Raw genomic sequence first — 6537 nt, forward strand, 5'->3', positions numbered from 1 at the left:
TTACTCTTAAATATATATGTAAATATGTGTGTATGTATATAAACATATATGTGAACATATATAACTCAAAAAATAATTGTTTAATCATGTAGACATGATAGTAGTCTTAATTTTAATTTTTTGAGGAGATTTACATTATATTACATAGTTGCTGTACCATTTTATATCCCAACCACCAATGTGAGTCCCTCCTGAGTATTAACAATTCTTCTATGTTGTCTTCCAGAAGAAGATATCTAATTACATTTTATCATCAATCACTATGTTAAAATAAATACTAGATACAGTTATAAATACAATTTAATTGGGTCCTTTCGTTGTAATATAGAATTTAATTCTTATGAATATGTAGAATATGTATTATCATGCATTCTAAGATGTTTGAAAACTTGTTTCAACTTTGGGAAAATCAAGTATTTCATTCATTTTCTTATTATTATTTTGAATACATATTTGAAAACTGTATTTTTTTAATAAAATTTTTATATTCTAAGACTGATGGAATGCTGAATTAAAAATACTACTTTTTATTTACAATTGGCTTCTATGTTTTAGTTTTTTTTGTGATTTCTGTATAAGGTGTATATTTATGCATCTCTATATTTTCATATATTTATTAATTTTGCTTTTTTATTTGTGTTTTGTTTTGCTTTGTTTTATTCTTATCCATTAGATTTATGTTTGTTTATTACAGAAACACAAATAGGGTGTCGGTCCTTATGGGGAGGGGATGAAGAGAGGTACTAAAAGAGTTGGGAAAAGAAACTGAGAACAGGATTTATTTTATTTACAACAATCTCTTTTCAATGAAAGAAAAAAAGAAAAAGATAGGAAGAATGATATAATAATATGATAATTTCAAAATAAATGATAAAAATAAGAAAGATAGTCAAGCCACATCTTTCTAACTCTCAAGTTGATAACCTGCTTCTTTCATAATTATACACACATATACATATATATCATATATACATAAAAACAAATGCATAAAATAGTTTTCATATAGCAGAATGTTAAACACTTTTTATATTTTATCAATGGTTCTTTATCACATTTCCTTTTATAATATCTTTCTGTAGTCTGTGATTTATCTTTTCCCAGTCCCTTCATATTGTTAATCACAAAGAAGGGATTTACTTTTATGGAACACAGCTCAAAAATGATCTGGTTAGTGGTTACCTTTCACGTTACATTCATTCATTCCCTTAGTTCACTCAAGGATCTAGATTTTCCTTAATTTCAGAGTCATTCATAGCTTTGATTTTACATTTAACTCTATGGGATTCCAGTGTCAACTTCCTTCAAGGCTTTAAGATTTTAAAATCAGCTTTTTTATTCTCATGTGAATGTTCAATGTTTTGATAAAAATTTTAAAAAGACTAATTTTGTATCACTTATTGCTTTTGTGTTTTTCACAAAAAGTATCTATATTGATGTGGACTTGTTACAGGACAATCTATTGTGTTCAATGATTTTGTTCAAAGTGTAAGCATTAATTTTGGTTAAAATAAGTTGTCAATTTGATTCCATCAATTGCTAAAATGGGCTGTTCTTAGACAACAATTCTTATTAAGGAGTCAGCTAAGCATGTGTTAGTATACAAGTATTAGGGATAATCTGCATCTTTATTTTTGTGTGTGTAAAAAAAACTTTAAAAATCAACATGCTAAAGTAATTAGTATATTATAATATACAATTTTTGATAAATAAATTATATATATATATACACAATAAGATATAAAATTATATGAATATACAATAAGAAAAAGGATATGGGACTGATGTAGAAGAAAAGCTCATCAATTTAGTTCTATTCCACTTAAATTCTATATCAGAATTATGCTATGCAAATTTTAAAATTAAAATAGTAGATTGGAAATGCTATACTTAGGTTGATATACTTTGGATGGGTTCCAAAATGATTTCACTTACTTTTTAAAACAATAACATAATTTTAGCTGTTCTGTGATATATATGTGGGCAATATTCAAATTTTGTGAGAATTCAGTAATCTTTTCTCTACAATAAATAAGTGTAATGGCTTCCCAAACTCAGAATGGTAATAGCTTAAAAAGCTATAGTTTTTCACTTTTTTTCACTATATACTTTACCATAAATTGGTTTCAAATATCAAGAAGATATATCAAAAAATCCATAACTATAAGCTGCAATCAAATAAACTGTTTCTGTTTATTTATTCATACTAAGTGCTACCATCAATTATATTAAACATTAATTATATAAAGTACCATTGTGGGATGTTTCGTATTAGAATTTTAGTTTTAATTGATGCTCATGATTTAGTCATAAGTTAGGAAATTGAATGTGTTTAAAATATTATTTTAAGCCATTATAATATTCATTAAAACTACATCATTTATTCATCTGAATACAATTCTGATCATTGCAAAAGGATAATCTACCACAGAGCAATTGTCACATCGATTTTGGAGGTAAATGTATGTGATATGTTTGTTCCTCACAGACAATCTGTTCAACTGTAATGAAAAATAAAGTAAATGCTGTTTGCACATGTATTCTCATTCTATAAATACAGTACATACAAAACTTATTTTTCAAAATATTTGAGAAAATGTAATGGGAACAGATTAGATAGAAGACACAAAAAGTTGCACCATGTTACATAAGGGAGGTCATGATGCATGCCTTTAATCCCAGCACTCACGAGACAAAGGCAGGAGGATCTCATTGGGTTCGATGCCAGGTGGTGTATGAAGTGAATTCTAGAAGAAGCTCCAAAAAGCAACGAAAACAAACAAAATCCATGTTACATGTCTTCCTTACATAATATAAAGCTTCAAATTGCTTTTATCTCTTTCATAAACACCATAATTTTCATTATACATGTAACATATGATAAATTATAACTTATATTTTATTTATCTTTAAAATAATTTGTGCTCTTGAAGATTATTATCACAAAATTTATACTACTTTTGCCAAATTTATTTTTAAAGTTCCAATTACAATACAAATATACAAAATAATTTATAGAGTTTAAAATATCTAAAATTTGTTGAAATATATTAGAGTAAATTAGATTGTTTATACTTTTTAATGACCTTACTTAGATAAGATTTTATTTCTCTCTTTCAACTGGGCCAATTCAAACTAATATAGAGAAAAACCTTAACATTAGGAAAGAATGACACAACATTTATAAAGTTGCTGATTTTCAACATTTAAAAATGCTTCTTAAGACAACATTTTTAATTTTTAGAAAAATTCCAATATTAAACAATGCAATGTGATACCTTAGTTTGACCATTTTTAGTAATATAAGAGAACTAATCAGGGATTGATGATTTTATTAACTTTAGAAATGCATATAGAGTTACATATATCCAATAGATGAAAGCATATTTTATTTTATAAATTTGTATTTTAAGGTAGAATAATTTTAATTTACTCATTACGTAATTCCCATCTTTAATAGAAGTTCATCTCTTCTTTACTTGAATTCAAATATTTAAATTTTTCTAAGATTATATCTTTTGCACCTCAAAATGGGGTCCTCAAAAGTGTGTTTTTTTAAAAAAACTAGTAAAGCAAGTAAGTTGAAGCTGCTAGTGCTGAAGTGTGAAGCAAGAACTGCTTCTGATTCATAGTATCATTTATCATTGTTAAACTACCAATCTTGAAGCGTGTGGGAACACATGAGTCTTTCTTATAGAGAAGTAAAACTATGGGAATGACATAAGAAGACTGTTCTCTAGAATACATTTGAACAGTAATAGCTATATGTCAGGTGGTTTAACGCAGAACATTTTTTATCTTAAAAGGCAATGTCTTTCTCATATAATTCCTTATTTTTAAAACGCAATAAAGTCTTACAAATTTTGTGAATATATCTTAATAAAACATGGAATAGATGATCCAGGGTGATCCTTGTTTCTGAAAGCACTTAAGGTCTTGTGTCTTGAATTCATTGCACTCTTATGTTGGTCTTAGAGACTTCGAAAACAGTTGAATTAAATTAAAATTCAAAAATTCTGACAAAAATTTATTTATTGTTTCCAGATTTTTTTTAAAACCTGGTAGTACAAGATAACTTCCATTGTTATTATAAGTGTAGAGAAATGTTCATTAGAAACCAAAATCTATTGTTTAGCTAAAGCATTGAATCTCAACCTTTCTCATGCAGTGATCGTTTAATACAGTTCCTCACATTGTGGTGACTACCAAGCATAAAGTTTTTTGTTTGTTTGTTTTTTGCGAGTTCATAGTTGTAATTTTTCTACTGCTATGATTGTAATGTAAATATCTGATATGAAGGATACCTGATATATGACACCTGTGATAGGGTTGTTTGGCATTCCCCATAGTGGTGTCACAACCCACAGGTTGAGAATCACTGAGTTCAAAGAATGTAGCAATGAAATGACTCCTAACAACATTTTGCTGTATCCAAAAAGCAATATCCCATTCAGTTATCGTCAGAGAAAACTTCTTATGCAGGAGAAGCAAGCTAACCCAGACACACTGCTGATGTTTTATAGAGAGTGTGAGATTTGGAACACTTAGTCCCAAACCACGACCAGAATTTTTTGTATAAAAGTCTTATTTTCAAATATAATATAATAAGAAAAAAGATTATTCCATTTATTAAGAACATGTTTCAGTCAATCTTTCAAAACATGTCAATATATTTAAGAAGATCCATGTAAAATAATTTGCAGTTAAACTAGAAATCAGCATTAAAGTAAAAGAAAACTCCTTTTAAAATCATTGGATCATGTTAATAAGTCCACAGGCATATAAGATTTCTACATGTTAATCTAATTTTGCATTACTCTCAATAAAAAATAAAGTATTTTTTATCACTTTCTTTAAGCTTCCTTTGATGGAAGTTGTGCATCTTAGATAAAGGGTGTGACATCGTTATATCTAATTTCATGGTACTAACCTGTTTATATAAAAAAAAAACCCTCATGTATCTTACAACATGTAAGGCTGTTAGAAGTCATGCAGCATGATTTATCCAAAGTGTTACACTTTTAATATTGTGAGAAATTTAGTTTTCAGTATGTATTTGTAAGTTTTTATTGTAGCATTTATGAAAATTCATATTTCTAAATCTATAAATCAAGATTTCAAAATTACATTATGAAGCTTTATAGAATCCCTTTTGATCTTCAATAATAATTTTTAAGAAATAGTTTCAAAGTTAGGGATTGATTGAAAATAAAAATTAAAATTCTCAATCAGGCAATTGTAACATTTGAAGTTCATGTCCATTTAAGGGACAACTGAAAGAGATGGCTGCTTTAAATTTTTTCTTTCAATTTTACTATGTTCCCATTTTATGTGTTGATTTGTGAGTTTGTATTTAAATAACTTTTCATGTTTTATGTCTCTATCTTAAAACATACAACAAAATATCCTTAAAATGGAATGACTTTTATCCTGTGTGTTGATACATAAGCTAGGTCAGTGGATATTAGGGTGTGAAATTGTCACATCATTATAAATTTGAGATTACCATTAATCCTGAAACAAGTTAAGTAAATCTTTATTAGTTGGTGATGTAAAAAGCTATGAAATCTCTCTATGTCTTTGAATCATTATTTGTTGAAGATATTAAATGAATTTATCATGACTACTTAGTCACTAAATATCATTCAAGCTACAGTGTGTGGTTTAAAATGTGACTGACCACTGGAAGACAGTCTTCCTGAAACCTGTCTTTGACAGGCTTCAAATGCCCTTCCATAGAAATGGTAATACTGAAGCAGTACTGAAACTTTCATTGCAGACCCAAGATCTACACCCTTGCTCTCTTCCTACATGCTGAAGAACATGTCTGATCATTTCTTGCAGGTTATCAAGTGGGTAAATTCAAACTCTCACTTAAGAAGACATCTATTAGAATGCAGCAGGAGGGAGACCTGGCCCCTTGATCATGAGAGTGGAAGAACTGGCCATGCCCCTCAAGGTCTGTAACACTCGCAAGTGCAGACCCTACACTTTGCCCGGTTGGCATTTTAATGATGGCCCTGGTGAAGTAGGTGTGGGTGAGTCGGCTCTGAACTCATGAAAGCAGGAGGACCTGTGCTGCTCTTTGCTACATCGCCTGAATTAGCCATGGCATTGATGGAAAATTCAACCTGGTGGGGAGGATCAGGTAGAACTGATGGGCTGAACAATGCTGCTACCACCTAGGTACAGTAACAGGATTTTAAGTTTTCTCACCATGAACATCCACCCCATCTAGGATCTGCTAGGGCAAGTGAAGGGGCCAGTCCTGCAGATCCAAAGCTACAGGATCTCCATGAAACAGGACCATAGCAAGATATTCAAGTCCCAGTGATGGTCTAGCATCAGCATCTATAGTAGAGAAGAAATCAGAGGCCTTAAACAAGACCATTGCTGCTTTCCAATGCACACTTGCAAGTAAAGAGATATGGATTAAAAGTCATACTGTGTGACTTACTGTGTCACTCTACAGCTCCCATAACATGCCTTTTCCTTTTTACTTTTTTCTTTATTCTTGAATTGATTTTGTTTTATCTTGTA

The 6537-nt window shown here is 29.6% G+C and overlaps 1 long non-coding RNA gene across 1 annotated transcript in view; it reads left to right on the top strand.

Moving 5' to 3' along the window:
- Positions 1-5940, top strand: part of LOC125392956 (uncharacterized) — a 48244-nt gene extending 42304 nt beyond the window's left edge. The window contains exon 3 of the long non-coding RNA XR_007229654.3: positions 5842-5940. This is a non-coding gene — a long non-coding RNA (uncharacterized LOC125392956). The remainder of the gene's footprint in view (positions 1-5841) is intronic.
- The last annotated feature ends 597 nt before the right edge of the window (positions 5941-6537 follow it).

Source organism: Myodes glareolus, chromosome 2 (assembly GCF_982192425.1).
Source record: "Myodes glareolus chromosome 2, mMyoGla1.1, whole genome shotgun sequence".
NCBI lineage: Eukaryota > Metazoa > Chordata > Mammalia > Rodentia > Cricetidae > Myodes > Myodes glareolus.